The following is a 17371-nucleotide window of genomic DNA, read 5'->3' as shown; positions in this document are numbered from 1 at the left end:
GGGAGCTCTTCGTCTTTCCGTGCCTCCCATTCCCCCTCGTTTCCACCGGCGGTGGGGGTGCACGGGTGCCGCCCGCACCCAGCCTTTGGGGAAGCGGGGGCGGCAGGGGGGGCGGTGAGCCGGCGCGGCGGGGCCGCCCGCGCCCGAGAGGCCCCGTGAGGGGCCGGAGCCCGCTGAGGCGGCAGCGCTGTCCCCTGGCGCCGGGCTGAGGGGACGGAGGGAAGGAGGCTCCTCGGCGCGAGGCCGCCCTGGGCGCCCCCCTCGTCGCTATGGCAACCCGCGCGGGCGTTGGGGCACGCCCCCCTCCGCAGCTCTCGCGGGCGCGCGCGCGCGCCTCGGCGGCCGTCGGGCGGCTGGCGAAGGGGAGGCGCGCGCCCGGCCCAGCACACCGTTTACGCGGCGCCTGCGCAGTCCGCGCCCGGCACTGGCGCTCCGCCACACTGGAGGAGGCGGGCCAAGGGGGGGCTCGGCGCGCATGCGCGGGTGGTGGCGGCGGGCGCCCCCCCCCCCCATCCCACTCCCCCCCCGTGCGTGTATGTGTGTGTGAGTGTGTGTGTGGCGGCGCTGCCGCCGGCTCCCCCGCACCAGCGCAGCCCGGAGGCGGTGAGGCGACCGCGGGCGGAGGGGAGCCCGGCAGCCCCTCCAGCAGCCGGAGCGGCTTCCCCGTCCTCGCCCGCCCCCGCTCGTCCATCCCCCCCCACCCCCTCGCAGGTGAGCCGGGCTGTCGCGGGGAGGAGGAGGAGGATGAGGAGGGAGCCGCGTCGGCCGGCGCCCGCCTCCGCGGGGAGCCGCGGCGGGGCTTATTGTCCGGCTCCTCGGAGGAGGAGAGAAAGGAGGCTTAACCCCGGCTGGCACGCCGGGCCCTGAAGGGCTGCCGGCCGGGGATTGGAGGCGCGCGGTCCCCTCCCAGATCCGGGGAGGGTCCCGGCCCCCACCCGCCACCCCGCTGCGGGCCGGCTCTTCACGGAGCCGCGCGGCTCCGCCGCCCACCTGTCGCCCGCCTCCTCACACGGGCGCCGCGGGGGGGCGGCGGCCGTGGCGGCGGGGAACGGGGCACCGTCGCCCGCGGACCGGGCCGGCGGCTCAGCAGCGCCCTCTCCCCTGCCAGTGTGTGCGGGGTGTGTGCGTGTGTAGGGCGACGGCGCTGCCCGGGCCTCCCCCCCCCCCCCCCCCCCCGGCCTTGCTGCAAGATGGTGGGATGCGTGGCTGTGGAGCGAGCCCGGAGCGCGCCTCCAGTCGTTTATTCCGCCCCGCCGCTACCTGCGTGAGAGGCCGGAGAGCAGGTTGTGGCCTGGATGAGGTGGGGGGGGGGGGAAACTGCCCCCCCTTCGGTGTCTAGAGAGGCCTCGGGGGTACGGGGGAGCAGCCGCACACCGGGCGAGGGGGTTGTTTGTGCGTGCGTGGATGGGCAGAGCCGTGTTCCCGCGTGGGTCACCGGGCTGTGCGCCGCGGTGGGGCCTGAGGGCGGGCCGGGGCGGAGGGGGGTGGTGTCGTGTCTGTAGCTGTGTGATACCGCTATCCAGTCAGCCCTTCCCCGGGGGGTCTGGGGCACCTTCCCCTTGAGTGAGGCCAAGTTACCGTGACATGAGGTGCGGGGCAGCACGACCCCGGGCTGGGCGCGGGACACGGGCGGGGGTGGGAGGGGTATTGAGGGTATCAACACGGCATAGTGTTTCTTTTTTTATATAAAAGGGGGTAAATTCAGAGGACCAAGAGTGTGTTGCCTTGCGGTAGACAGGGATCTGCTTTAGAGGGTGGACAAATAGATGCTGTTTATTTGACATCAGGAGTGTTTGGCATCTTTCTTTCCTGGCAGCAGATGCTGGAAAAGCAATTATATAGCTATATTTTAAACCAAAATGAGTGGTGATGATAGGTAATAGATTGAAGTAACTTGTCCCTGTGCTTTTAATAGTAGCTACTGGCCTGCTGAAATTCTGTGGGTATGTTTATCTATTTGAGAGATCCCTATACTGATAAAAGGTGCCTTTGTAGAGGTCTTATTCCCAGCCCCACTTCTGTTCCTATGCTTAACTAAGGGGCTTTACTATCACAGATAGCTAGAAGGGATGGAGGCTATTTCTTTTCAAATAGGATAGGTGGATAAGCAGGCAATTAAATGTTTTGTAGGCCTAGGGTTTTTGAGTTTCTCTCGAGACTGGAAAATGTCATAGGATGCACAATGATTATTTTTTTTCTTATCGCCGCCTGCCTTTGCAGCTGACTTGATTTTAGTAGTATTGTGGTGGTGTTTTGTTTGTAGGCAAAATGGGCTTAACTTTCTATTCACATCAAACAGTCATTTGTGACCTTTTTTGATTTATAGACCTGTTGTGTTTTTAGTGGTTATGCATGTTTTTGTTTAATGAACTTCAACTCACCGGTTTGGTTTTTTTAATCTTTATTAGGTCTCAGCAGGCTATTAGAAATAATACATGGATCAAAGGTTGAAAACTACTGATACTGTTGTATTATCTTCCTGCAAATGGTTTAATTTTTGACACTCTTAACATTAAATACAGAACAGTGAGAAGTGGAAAAATATATTGTTCCCCAGAGCTTTCACTTGACAACATAGGTGCATTTTTTTCATGTATTATTGTAAGGTTTGTATCTATGATAATATAGCCAGGGGACTTCCGAAGGCACCTCAACATGAGCTGTACTGGCTCAGGCCCTGTTTCTGTAAATTGATATGATCCGCACGGGTGCCAAAACTGCTTGAGTGAATTGGTACCGTCAAGTACCACAGTATATATAACATAGTACAGAAGTTGATAATTGCTTGTGATCTTTACTAGCAGTGCCTCTGGTTACTCTGAAAAATATTTCACGTTTCTGGGATAAATAATTAAATTCCATTTATGTTTTGTTGTTTGTTTGGGTTTTTTTAAGGGAAATCTTTCGCAGAAGCAAAACTATTACTGCTTTGTACAGCCTCTGCACATCGCTGCATGTGGATTGTCTGCGGTCTTGCTCAGAAGTTTGCTAAAGCTAGGTCACTTGAATTGAAACAGTGCCCTCTGGTGACATCTGTATTTAGCGTTTGGACTGTATGTAAAGAAGCACTCCTGCTAGTCTGAAATTAAATAATTAATTAATAATCTCCCAACAAAGCTGGAGATGTATTCTGCACTGAAGTGCTAATGTGGCATGGCTGAGATGGGGGATGAGCAGTCACTTGCGAATACATGTGGAAGATGCACGGCAAGTCACTTGGAGTCTGTTAGCCCCCTTGTGAAATATTTTACCTTGTAATTTATTTTGCTGGATTTTGATGAGAAATGTTTGATTCCTCAGTTTAATGAAAAAACCCCACCCCCCCAACCCTCTTATGAGGTTATCCTGTTTACTGTCAAGTTGGGGTTTTTTTCCTCTGAAACCTGCCTTTGTGCAGAATTTTTGGTGGGATCTTTTCCATTCCACAGTTGTATCTTACTGGTGACTGTGTAGATTGAAAATACCAATGTTTAGATGTTTTATTGATCTTGATTCTCTTGTTTCTGCTCAGCACCAGTGAACAAGGATGAAGATACAGGGCTAACTCTTTAACTTCAGTTACTTGTGTAAACTTGATTTTGAAATTGGCTGTGTTTGTAATAAATGCCTTTAAGGCTTCAGAAAGCTAATGAAGTCTTAGTATGCTAATGTTCTGCTTGACATGTCTTTGAATATTAAAAGATTTGAATTGATGAGGACACACCTCCATTTTAAACAGTTTCTTCCCCTGTTTTTTTTTTTTAATTGAGGTTAGGGATTGATCTTTTCCTTTATATTTGCTTGGACCTGAGTCATTTGGGCTCCTCCTTTAATTCAATAAATAAAGCTGAGTTGAAAACTTCCTTTAGGGGCGGGGACTGTAATTGGTTGCATTTTGCTGAAGTATGAGACATCAAAGGCATGGTATATTCCTGATTTGAGTGTTGTTTTACAGCCCTTGTTAGAAAAGATACTTAAAAATGCATTTTCAAAATAATGAGAAACCATTTCTGTTAATAACCTTTACATTTAAATACCTGGAACTGCTGCAGTAGAAATCATCTCTTAATATTTGTGTGTGCATAGTATTTATTGCATGAACAGAAGCTTTGTGGGCTTTGTGTTTTGTCTATTTATGAACTAATTGCCTTAAAAGGCTGCTGAAGCAAGAGAGTCTTAATGTTACAGTTGCGTGTTTTAAGTAGATGCTCTGTATGCTTAGTCCCCTAGAATGTGCAGGTGTGTGACTGCAACTCTTTCCTTTACAAAGATCCTTAAAGGCCTTGTAGGACTCCAGGGAAAATGGCATTGGAATCCTTCTTGTGGGCAAGCTGGTACCACCCAGTATTCTGCCGAGCAGAAAGGGGACGTCTGAAATCGGAGCTGGAGCAAGGCAGTTGTGGGGTGTTAGATAGAGGGCTTGCAACTCTTGCTGCTGCAGTGGCAGTCCAGTCACTGGGCTAAGCTGGTGGCAGCAGGTAGCTTTCTGCAGTCAGGAGGAGCTGCGTAAAGCGGAGAAGGTAGGGGGGAAAAAGGAGAGGGTGGCTCAAAGTCACAGGAGGGGAGGACGTATTCAGCAGCATGGTACGTTCTGAACAGTGGAGCTTCTTGCTGTGACTTTCATAAGTTAGCATGGTGTAAATGATGGTCAATTGAACCTGCTTGCTGGCTGAAGAAGAGGGTGTTTCCTGTCCATGTTTCAGTTTATAGGAGAGTTTGTCTAGAAAAACTGAGCTGTTCACTGAATCTTAATAGTAAAATAAACCACTGGGAAGTCTAGTGGGCCAGTACTAAGTATTTTAAAATACAGTGTTCCTGACGTGTAAAAGGTTAATGTTCACTCTCTTGGGCTCACTGCTCTGAGGTGTGCTACTCTTGAGTGCACTTGCAGCCGGTCTTTTCAAAACTCCCTACAGGCTTCCAGATGGGTTGTAGACTGTCAAATGGCACAAATGGTGTCTTCCTTGAACCCATGGAGATGCTCTGAGAATGCTCTCAGAATCGTTGCTATCCCAGCCTTATTGTCAGCATTGCTTTTTCCACGGCTGTAACTTCGGTGCGGGGAAGTGACGGCCCCCCCATGCTTACTGTGCACCTTTCCGTAAGTGGGGATAGGATTCCCTTTTCCTTCCCCTGCCTGTGTTGTCTTACAGTGCCGACTACAAGAATGACAGTTTAAGTAGAACTGTGGGGCAATAATGCTGGGAAAAAAAGAAGCTGTGTACCTTGGAGGTCCCAGAAGCTTTGCCCTTGTTTCCATAGGGCTGCACTGATCAGGCTGTGTTTTGGCTGTGACTGTATTGGGTGCATCAACAAGTCAAGGTTTCCTGCCCCAGAAAATCTCTGGCTGTGCTGCAGTGCACCTCTGTCTGACACCAAGAGGCTCAAGAGCTGCTTGGTCAGAATATCAAGAAACGCACTTGTTACCCTCTTGTACGCATCATATTTGTGGTTTAAAAACCTGCTTATTTCTCAGTGGTAAAGAGCAGCCTCCTTTGTTAAAGATTAAGCATGTAACATGGCAGTTGATATGATGCCAGATTTGAGAGACCATTGCATCTGTTGCTGCTTGATGTTTAAATGGAAGCCCTCCCCTTTTTTCTCTTGGAGGCAGATATTGCTGGCAGTCCCCTATGGGAGGATTCATCTTGGTGCAAACTCTTAAGAATAATTATTTACTCAGTTTCTTTGAGGTGTTGGACTTGTGACCTATTCTCCATGCCTGTTTCAGAATTTCACTTACATGTATACGTACGAACATGTGTCATAGGCAATGTAAGCTTTAGATTGTGAGTGAACTGGGAGAGGCATGTGCCTGCCCTATTTTCTCTGGTCTATCTGGGGAGACTGTAAGTCTCCCTCATATATTGCAAATGTGGCCGCAACAGTTAATGTAGCTCAGTGCCTCATCAGCATGTAGTTGAGATTTGAACATGGATTAGAACAAGCTGGCTGAAGTTCAATCCAGATAAAATATACATGATGATGTGGATGTAATTATCAGCCTTCCTAATTGAAGGAGTGCATTTGCCATTAGGTAGAAGTGTTAGAGCCCTCTGGTGACTCAAGTTTATTAGTTGTTGTTCTTAGCAATCATATTGAAGCAGTAAAATCAGGGTGTGTTTTTTAAATCTTGGACTAGAAGATTGAGACCTCCTAACCTGATTAGAGCTGACTAGAATTTGGCTGGAAGTCATCTCTGCCTCTCCTCCCATTGGTTTTAGAGCATTATAGCAGTTCCTAGTGCAAGTAATGAAGTAAAACTTGGGGAGAGCCTGGGTTGGTTAAGGAAGGAAGAAAGAATGAACAGCATGCCTGGGGATAAGCAGAAATGCCAGAGAGGGAAATTGATTGTTAAGCTTGCTATGGGGTCCTCTGCCAAAAAAAGTGGTTGACCCAATCTAGTAATTTCTTGGAGCTCGTCAATCTTTTCACTTACACTGCTTGTACTGTATGTCTTTAGGCTGTCCAAGGGCTGAAGTGCTCAGAGTGGCAGAGAAGAAATGCATTAATGGGGGTTGCAGAGGAGAAGCCTGAGATACACTGGTTTTCATGCTGTAACTCCACTTTAAAGTGATTTGGAGGCAAAATGTGGTGCAGAAGGTTTTGCTGGATTTGGAGCCGTCTCGGTAGGAGTCAGTGGCACAGATGCTTTGGGATATGTATGTTACCTCTTTTTCTCTTTAATGGAGCTGTGGTATTGGCAGCAATCAATTAAGTCTGAAGTGACCTAGGACTGGCTATCAACTCTGACCATTGTTGCAGTAGCATGGCATTAAAAGCTGTTTGATTTGTGCCTCCCTCATTCATTAAGGGACAGCTTTGAGGCTGTGGAATTTGCTCTCCTCCTTGAGATGGGCTCAGATTGATTGTGCTGGGGAAGAAGAATGTTGATCTTTTAAAAAAGTTGAAGGTGTATTTCTTAGATAATAGTGGCTAGATAAAACTGGCAGAGATCCTGAAAAAGTGATCTTGATGCAGTTTGTAAGTTGGATTGCTTTTATCACACTATTAAGGTGCCCAGGGTTTGGGATAATTGTCTAAACTATAGTATTATATTTTCATTTGGATTTAGAGTAAGTGGTATAATGTCACAGAGTGACTGGAGCTGGACCAATAAGTGAATAAACAGGACTAGTACAAAGCACATTTTCTGCTGTGATACAACCTTTTCAGATTAATGCATAGGCAGGCAGAAGCCTCCAATGAAAAGCTGAAAGTCTCAATTTACTAAGTTTTTCTTTTTAAGTTTTATGTCTGAATTTTTATCTGAAGAGGCATGTAAGCACAGGTGGACTTGTGACTTGTTAGTTCCATGTAAAATTCAAATTTATAAACTCTTTAAAAGCTTGTGTTTCTAGTCTACCTGTTTCATTGCCAAGTTGTTAGTTTGATCTTCTAATTGCTGGTAAGTTCCGTTACTTGCTTGGTAAAGTTGGGGTCCTCCACAGTTGTAACTAATTTAAATTGGTTTGTAATTGAATTAAGTTGTGAACCCAAATGCAGTGGCGCAGCTTATTTATTGACTGCTCACTTCCCACACTGTTTTGGCAGAAATACTAGTAGTAACTGCATCAGGGAACTTACCCAAGAAATTTAGGTTTTTTTTTTTTCCTTGCCTTATTTTTCAGTTTGATAGTTCCCCCAAATGGTTTATTCTTCAGCCATACAAAATCTTGCACTGATGTCATGGCAGAGAAAGCAATGGAAAAAAGCAATTAGTGGTGGACATGACTGGCAAGTACAGAATCAGAGTTCCCATAAACCAGCTGAAATCAACTAAGCGGATCAGTTGTCCCTTCAGTTATAGCTGAGCTTGTGGTGTGCTGGTTTCTGGTATTAGAGCACAAGTTCAACTATATCTTGAATCCCTAGCTGGGTTTGCAAGTCTGGGAACTTGGGAAAAACTTCTTAGTTTCAGATTTCATGCAAAAATATTTGAGACATTATAGGATCCTTGTGACATTTCTGAAAATTCTTTTTGCATAGAGCTAAACTTAATAGTCATTGCATCTTTTATGGTAGGGTGGTGGAGTGGGCTGGGAATGATGATGGTGTTACTGGAAATTTGGTAATACAGCCTTTTGTCTGATCAAGCAAAAACTAATCCAGAAGCCTGTAAAGTATTTGGGGGATTCCAAAAGCATCTGCAATCAGCTTGCTTGTGTGAAGAGTTAGAATGCTGGTAGCATTGTTTCTTAGGTGTACATTTTGGATTTCAAAATGCACATAAATTGTTTGAAGTGCTAAATCAATAAAAGAAAAAATGGCCCAAAGATTTGGGCTACTCTCTCTCCCATTAATGCATCACTGTTTTGTGCTGTCACTAATTAGTAACTCTAATATCATGAGGTGTATTGATAAAGCATATGGTTAAGTGGATGACTCATAATCATTGTATTTCCTCTCCTACTCTGTCACATAATTAACTTTCTCTGTGTGGTTAAAGGGCACCTGAACTGTGCTGCCGTTGCTAGCAAGTCCAGACCGCTCTGCCAACAGCCTTGTCTTTGATTACCAGCCAGTTTTCCCATGTGCTTTATTGGTAAGTATACCTGAGTAGCGGCAGCTATCTCATTTATTTTTAGAGTAATAGTCACGTACTTTTAGACTGACCAGTTTGTTTAGGTGTTAGTTGTCAGGTTTGTCTGGTAAGTATCTTTAAATTGAATTTTGATATTCTTATTGATCAAACTTTTATGGAAATACACCAACAGGCATTTTGGAAAGGAATGATGTATGAGAAGAGTAGAATCTGTTGAGTTCAGTCCTTTCGTGCGGTTGAGCTGATCTTCACATATCTTCTGGAGCTCTGAGTGCCAAATTACTGAAAGCTTAGCAAGATTTCTTCTTAGCTATACACTAACCCTGTGCTTCTGAGAACCATGAATATGGTGGATAGTGAGCAGCCTGAAACTTGAGCTGTTTGTAAGGGCAGATAAAACCTGGGCCTTGCAAGTCTGCCTTAAGGTAGGATGAGGATAAACATTATCTAGGTACAAGGTTTTATTAGTATTACTTTTTAATATGCCATGCATGGATGGTGTCAGGTGTGCTGCTTCTAATGAAACTGTTTTCCATTTTATTTATATGATAATAGCAAATGTCCCCCTGTAGTAGAAATGTTTTTGCTACTTCCTGTTTGAAAAGTGCTTGGCTAGCCACCCTTTGCTGGTTGACTGCCCTGTTGATGGTACATAATTTCTTCTAATCATCTTTTACTGTTTTTTTTTTTTTTTTCCTCCCAGTCTGGGCCTACTTTGGATTTATTTTGAACAGATTTTGCCAGATAACTCTCTGATAATAGATTTTGGTCGTCTTAGTGATATGCCTGGCTAAAAGTGCTTTTCTCCTCACTAGTGGACAATAACTTTCTTTCTGATCCAGTCTAGTGTATGGCATTTCCAGTCATGGTAAAAGATAAATTTTAATGGTGCTTTAAACAAGGACATATTGTCTTATGTTGCACAAGGTCTTAATTACAAATATACCAAAGGTAGTACCAAATCTAATCGCAGTATGAACCTGTGATTCTTTGGTTATTTTTTTTTTTTTTTATACCCTTGTGTAGATCTAGCTATGCTGGCAGAAAGTTATTTTATTTGTGGAAGTTGTTCAGCTCTAATCTCAGTATCTATTAAAGTGTTTGAAGTGTCCACCCAGAATACTTCTAAAGGAATTTGGAGAGGAAAATTATGTTAACCAAATTGTAGTCAGGAGATCAAACAAAAAGTCAAGCTTGATACTGTTTTCACTTGAGGTGGGTGCCAGATGTACAGTGTTTTATAAAGCTGAAGGCATATTAAAGTGATACTAAAGAAGTGGAAAAACTGCTTTGAGGTACAGTATTTCTGTACCTTTGAAGAATGGCACTATACATAAGCAGATAGTGTGCTTTAGGACCTGCTTGCAGATAGCGCTTCCTCAATATCTGCATGCAGTGGCTTGCCCTTGTACTTAATTAACTTGCTGACTTTTTTTTTAATGTGGATAGGGTCTGTGTGATGACAGAACTCAAACTATTTCATGCTGTGACTTGTGTTTAATACTTCTGAAAGGTCCATCTTGACTCTTTCCTGAAGCTTAGTGGTGGAAAGGCTTCTTCATTAGGACCTAGTTCATGTTTCGGATAAGGTAATTTAACTTCTCTTAAAAGAAGTATTCATACAAATCTGTGTATAAGTTAGCATTCAGGGACTTTGGTTTGTTAGAGATGTCTAAAAATTTTGTTAGAGACCAGCAATCAGAACTGCTTTAGTTTCTTCTCTTTTTAGTAATGAATCCTGTATGACTAGGAGAGGGAAAAGAAGTATCTGTGTTTTTGTTGTTACATGATCCCAAATAATTTTTTGTATGTACAATGGAAAGTTTTAAAGTATTTAAGGTGACATTATGCCAGGGCATCTAGAGAAACTTACCAAAAATCTCGGTGGTGTGGTTTTGGGGTTTTTTTTGGTGTGGGTTTTTTTTTTTTTGTCCTGTGAAATTGTGTGCCTTCCCTGTTCAATTTGAGTAGCTTATGGGAGAAAACTGAAACACCCATGGGTGTGGAAGCAGAGCTGTACACTTACAGCATGTTCTTGTTGTAAGTCCAAAGTGAATATATGCAAAATGGGTATGAATTTTTAAACAACTTTAGACTTAAGAGTAACAAAGGTATATGTGCTAATGATTTGAGGCTGACACAGTTTTGTTGAGAAACAATTCTTGATCTGAATTTTATAACTTAGTTATAAGGCAATAAAGACATTAATTGAAAGGGTATTGCTGAGGCCAGAAAGCCCTTTATGAAGGATAGCTTAGGAAAATGTGAAATCTGTTGTGTAGATCTACATAGTAATATAATTCAGAGGTGTGTTGTATTTGTGTTATGCTAAGTTACATAGACATGGAAATCTGGTTAGCCTGTGTTAAGTGATACTGCTAAAAAGAGAAGCTAGTTTGATAAATAATGCAAGTAGCTAACATGAAAGATGTCTTGCTAAGCTATTATGCCCACAAAACTTTTGTTAAATCCCTCATTTATTTGTAAACAAAGGTATAACATAGAAAAGTTGAGAGCTTTAAGTAATTATTCAGCTGTACCTTTTTTTAAAAAAAGTAGCTCTCATTTTCATTATTTTAAAAAAATCCATGGTTTTACATACTTTTTCTTCCCCTCTTTCTATGAAGTGATAGTCTTAAGTGGAAAACAGAATCAAGCAGTAATGGAGTTAAAGGATGTGGACAGAAGTGAGATCTCTCCAGGGAACAGGAAAAGAGACAGACTTCCCTTGCTGTCTTGGGATGTGCTGGAGTTTCTGTGCTGCTTTTAGGTGTCAGATTTCTGTGTGGACTGGTACCAAATGTCATGGATATCTTGATTTTACTGGTTGGAGTGAGGGAGGGAAGATGAGGAGAAGTGATGGGCTTCAGCAACTGAAGTTTTTGTTGCTGGTCTCTTTCTCTGGTGTCATCTTTCCCTATTACATTCCAGGTCGTTAATGGAATTGGATATCTTTTGGTTTTGGTTTTTTTTTTCCCCCCAGGGCAATAGGGCGTGTTTCTATGATCTTATCATTGGACTAGCTGATCAGTATTTCTTTGTGGCTTTTTCTGTGTTTATGGTTCTCCTAATGTTGGTAGAAGTGCTTTGCTTACAGGAAGAAAATTGCAATCTTTTGGAATTTGTAATTGGCATCTCCTCTAATGCAGAGGAGGCCAGCGTTTTTTAATGTAACAATCTTCAAAATCAGAAAACACATCTTGGAAGAGAAAAAGGGGTCTTGCCTAGGTTGGAGATGCCATTTGCAAATTGTGTTCTTTTTGGGGGATGGGTCTGTGTTGAGCACGCAATTGGATCCCAGAATGAATTGATGTTGAGTTTGCTTCATTCCTCAGTGAGGGAGCTGGCTTATGTGGCAGTCTCTGTGGTAGAGCAGCCCTGCTGCCTGCTGTTTGATAGCTTTGTCAGATTTACAGTATATATTAGCCACATGCAACTCAGCTGGAAAACACTCCTCTGTTGTTTGTGAAAAAACTAGATTCTTAGATCGGATAGATCCTGTAAATCACTATATATATGAGTATTGCATTTAAATTGGTAGCTGTGTTTGCTGTTTTCACTGAAGTTGTTTTTCTCTGTTGTCTTGGAGGTAGTGGAAGATAAGTTTGTGTAGCTCATTAAAATATCTTGGCTTTTAAGTGATAAAGCGTTTCAAAAGCATACCACCTGCCAAAAACACACTGGCCATGTTGTGGCTAGTGACTTCAGTGGTATTTCAACAGTAAGGTACCAATACTGTATTTATGATGTGGCTGGCTCTCGTTTATGTTTAAATAACATTCATAACCAAAATGAACCTCCCCAGCTTGGCAAGCTGAACGTGAAACTAACTAAAAAATTAAAGTATTTTCAAAGTGCAGCCAAGGTATTGGCTTTTTCAGCCATTCTTTTAGCAGGTAAGAGGCAACTCGCTTCCTGGTAGTATAGAATGGGGAAATGAATTAGTCATTTTTGTGGGTTTTTTTTAATTATTATTTTTAATTATTCACTAGTATGGATGATCTTGGCTTTGAGACTACACTGAAAGATCTGAATTTATTTAGTTAAAATATATATATATTTAACTGTAGAAAAATTTGTCCATATATTCATTTCTTTTACCAAATTCTTTGTAGTTCAGATTTTCCAAATCCTCATGGGCAGTATTGGTTGAATCTGTCATGGTGGTGACACCATGAAGTGTTGCAGTATCACCAAGTATCAAAACACAATGAAATCTTTTGTCAAAGGTGTAGCAGGGCTTGGAGAAGTGAGTGTGGATAGGGCTTGTGCATTCTCTCTCATTGCTTCTGCCCCTCCATGATACCCAGCTGATTTGTTGTTACTTGCTCATTGGACTCTATTTCACAACATGAGAGTTTGCAGCTTTTCTTTCCTATTCCTGGATTATGGCCTTCCATCACCAGTACACTTCATTTCTCATTCTGGGGTCCACAAGCTTTCTCACCTCTGAACCTGTGTATGCATGTTTGGCAGTCTTGCTTTGCTGTGATGTTTTTTCAGGAAGGACAAAATGGACTGTGATCTATCTCTGGTGCTTGTTAATGTTGGGGGGGAGAGGCCACATGAATAACATCTTCCTCTGGGCTGAGTAACCATTGCAGTGCTGCTTTTCCTAGCTAAGAGAACATACCCATGCCACAAGTTGATTACTTGAAGTGATGCATTTAAAAATAGCTTTCTGTGACTATTCTGGAGGATCTTCTTTGTATTTATTATGAAGTAGAATGTTTTTGTTGGAGGCTTGAAGCCAAATTTTACCAAATCTTCCTAGAAGGAAATAAGGGAAGATTCAAACATGTTCAAACGGCTCTCAAGCTTTTTTAATAATGTTTATCTACTCTTTTTTGAATCTAACAAATATATGTAAAATTCATATCATCAGGAGGGCAAGAAATGAAGTAGATTGTGTGGTTTGATTCTGCTTGATCAGTGTTTTTGGATATACTTTCTCTATGAACCACGCATTGGTTTAATTAGGTCGTTAATGCCTTTTTGTGTTGTCTTTAAACTAGGGAATCAGAATACTTTAGGGGGGACACCTGGGGGTCATCTAGTCCACACTGTTGCTCAGGGCATGGCAAAGACAGATTATTAGTAGAGCTGTTTGGAAATACTGCAATGTAAAGTATTTTAATATATCTTGTATGTCACCAAAGAATGCCTTCTGGAATTGCAAATTCACACAATTTCTGAACCGGGACCTCAAATTCATTCCTTGCTGCAATATTACAGTGATAAGGTAATGTGTCTTAAACTCTCAATAATCAGGCATTAAAAATGCTTAAATGGTGCAGAATTTAAAAGCACACAATTCTGCATAACAGGGCTCTCCAACTGGTAGCTCATGGGCTGTGCTCTGCCTCTGCAGGGCAACAAAATGTCAACTGGCTGGCAACTGGGGTGACTGTCCAGCTCTCCCACCTCAGTTTGTTTCCCAGCACAGCTTTCTCTTTACTGGGGCTTTTCAGTTGATTCAAGCAAGGCTACTGCCTGTTTAGTGTGCAGTGTCCACTTACATTTCTTAGGTTGACAGATTTCCTTGTACCTCCAGGACAAGGATGGTTTAATGTCAATAATGATGAAGCACTATCAAATCCTTGTCCAAATTCTAACTTAGGCTGCTGGTTCCAAATACTTAAAAACTGTCCCTCAGACCCTTTCAGTTCTCTTTATTAGTCATGGTCTTTTTCCCATGTTTTTCCTCTTATTCAAGGTGAATTTTGTGTGACAGCAAAAATGTTCATCTTGGCCAAGCTGTGTATTTATTCGGGTGGCTGAATTTTTTTTTTTTTAACTTAAAAGTCTTAACGCAGCAATACAGGGCATAACAGGGTCTCAAAGAAGTGTTGTATTTTCATTTAGATGAGGTGAAGAATTAGCTTTCATTGGTTTGTCCAGAATAGCTAATCTCTGTTGTTTTAAGAGTAAACCAGCACTATTGATTAGTCTGGGCCAGAAGATCCCCTCTCTGTAGGGGAGTGGGGAAGATTTCTGTGCAAAATTTAAGGCAGAACTTCTGCAAGGTTACCTGCCAGAAGTTGCCAGAGAACAGAAAAGCTTACTTGGTCGGTGTTTTCGAACAAAAGCAAAGATCCTCAGATCCTAATTGTGATTTCCCCAAGATTTGCACCACTGTGCTTTGTTTTAATACTGGGATGGTTTTGGTGATCCTAGAAAGGAAAGCAAAGCATTTTCTAATCAGTGTGCTAAGATTAGAGATTTCAGCTGTTAGTACTAACTGAAGTAGCAGTTTCTAGTGGATTTTTTTTTTTTTTCTTCTTTTGGAAGGTGCTGGTCTGTGAGCTTTTTAAAGATAAGTTAACATCACTGAACGGTCACATAACAGTGGTTTTTGTATTTCTAATTGTGATACCCTGCCATCTCGTGGTGTGGACTTTCTTGTATTATAGCATTCTAGATTTACTTTTTATCAACTAAAAGATTAACACAAAGATGAATGTAATTTTCTTTTTAGTTAAATGAACCATTAAACAGCATGATTTCCTTAAGAAGTAGTGTTATCTGCTGTAGAAGAGTAGATTTACATTCAAAACACCATCCTCCTCCAAATTTCTTATCAAAACTAGATTGTGTACAGGCTATCTCTGTCATTGCTATTGGACCCAAGTTTTCAGCTTGCACGTATCTGCACTTAAATCAATTTTTAATGCATGCATCCATTGATTTTGCAGAAATGGACACAGCTGCATTTGATAAGCCTGAACGATATGTTTGAGTAATAATTATCCAGTCATCCACTGAATATCTCAAATATCCAAGTACAATTTGGATAGGGTATTACTTGTTAACTTACTGTGCTCAGTTCATAGTGCTGGAATAATCTTAAAAATCCTGCTTGACAGACTGTATCGAAGGCATACTGGAATCTTTGTGTGTGGGGTAAATGAGCTGGACTTGACTCCTAAATACTCAAAAGACCAGCAAATGGTGTTATTCTGTCAGCAGTTGCCACACTCTTCAAGGCATATAACGATTGCAGGATTCCCCATGCTTTCTGACAGATCTGGAAGAAAATGCTTGTTCCTGCTTTGAACATGTTTAGCTGTTCTCACTAGGCTTAAGTATCTACAGCTTTTCTGTTCCTGTCAAACCATGCAGGCAATCAGCTTGTGTGTGTACATGTGCATCTTGTGCCTTTACTTCTTTAATGCCAGTAAACTGTGTCAAGGTTTGTGTTCTCCTTTGCCGGCTTGCTGGATCATATTGCCACTAAATACGGTGTAGAGCAAAACGATATATGCACCTTTTTAGCAGTTAATGATTTTTGCATTGCTCATTTGAAGCACGGCTCACAAACAAAATAGCATGCCTCTACCTCCTTAGGAAGTAGTTTGAGAAATTACTTGATTTCCTTGGTCCCTGGTTAGTTTGAAGTCATGTGTGCTGTAAAGAGCTTTATCATTAATCATTCCCCTGCAGTTTGTCTTTTTCCCTGTTCTGTGACAAGAATTTGAGGCTTGCCTTTTCTACCATTAGTTTTGCATGGTTCTTGTGCTTTGTCATCTATGCTCTTCAAATTAATGCTTATGCTACATCTCGGTGTCTTTTTTGATGTCTTCTGGAAAACATTTTATTCTGTGTCAGTTACACAAGTTCTACAAACTCTGTAGATATTTATTATGTCATTCCTTCTTTAGAGCAGATCCTTTCATCAATAATGTAGATAGATGGCTTAGAAATAGCTCCAGCAGGACTCTCATTTATACTGTCTATTTACCTCATAATCACATTTAGTTTTCCTGGTGCTTCAACTGTTTTTGTTGGTGCACAAGAAGTAATGTGGGTATACCAGAATTTCAGACCTTCAGATAAATTCCTGTCTGCGAGTATGTAAAGAGACAAGATTACCCTGCAATCTACTTGTAAGTTTCTGTTTTGATAACAAGAAAAAAGTCTGATACCAGCTTAAAAATATACTATCCTCCTGCATGAAAATGTTCACTCTAAGTTATTTTAGTTGAAGCAAACATATGCTTGGTCTCCAATTTCAGGCGCTTTGAGTAGGTCATTGACATCTGGTTAGGCCAGCTGACAAATCCTCCATGGATTTATCTGGTCATTCTTGAACATTTAAAACAAGGTTCCAACATCCATTTGGTTTGTTGAAGTCCTGGATTTGTGTGAATTAACTTGATTTGCTCAGTTTCTCTCGTCATGTTTTATTAGGCAGATGCTTTGGTGGTCAGTAGTTACTGAGTGGTCTCGGGTGAAGAAAAGTATTTAAACTATTGGTATTTGGGTCTTAACCTGCTCTTGCATTAGTTGCGTGATTCACTGAAGTTCTTCCAAAGGCAGCTGGAAATGTGGGAAAGATGTGGTTGCTTGGATGGATAAATAACTGGGGTTTGTGTATTCTTTGCTTGTAGAGGTTGAATACTCTGAGCTTGACACGGTTTCATAAACAAATGCAGGGGATACTGGCACAGGCAGAAAATCCAGCTCTCTTCTCCAAATGTCTATTGTAGTTCCACATAATAGTGGTCATACCAAATATAGGCAATTCATATGCTGTTAGATTTTTTCCTGTTAGCACCATTTCTATAGCAACAGTGCAAACTTCCATATGGATGCATGATGTTAAAAAAAGAATATAGAGAACATTATTGAAATGTTATCACAGGTGTTATTGATAAAGACTGTACTCATCTCTGAAAGCTGAATTTTAAAACAGACTAAGATACTGTGTGTCTTGTTCAGGAAAGATCCTCATTGTCTATTAATGGCTTTACAAAAAATACAGTAAAATGTTCTCTTAACAGTATTTTCTTCTTCCTGAATGAGAAAGGCATTCAATGTAGGAGGGGTTTGCCTTCTGTTCCTTAA

The 17371-nt window shown here is 42.3% G+C and overlaps 1 protein-coding gene across 7 annotated transcripts in view; it reads left to right on the top strand.

The window, feature by feature from the left end:
• Nucleotides 1–504: 504 nt before the first annotated feature.
• RALGPS2 (Ral GEF with PH domain and SH3 binding motif 2) overlaps nucleotides 505–17371 on the top strand; it is a 128788-nt gene continuing 111921 nt past the window's right edge. For 2 of the 7 annotated variants that reach the window (XM_030031951.2, XM_030031950.2), the window contains exon 1: nucleotides 1329–1352. The gene's annotated coding sequence lies outside the window, so the exon portion shown is untranslated. Of the gene's footprint in view, nucleotides 712–901; nucleotides 1284–1328; nucleotides 1353–8428; nucleotides 8525–9993; nucleotides 10114–17371 lie in introns of those variants that run through there. The other 5 variants (XM_041127777.1, XM_041127774.1, XM_041127778.1 and 2 more) reach the window with 5 other exon arrangements.

The sequence above is a fragment of the Aquila chrysaetos genome, chromosome 12 (assembly GCF_900496995.4).
Source record: "Aquila chrysaetos chrysaetos chromosome 12, bAquChr1.4, whole genome shotgun sequence".
Classification (NCBI taxonomy): Eukaryota; Metazoa; Chordata; class Aves; order Accipitriformes; family Accipitridae; genus Aquila; species Aquila chrysaetos.
This window is presented reverse-complemented; position numbering and strand designations above follow the sequence as displayed.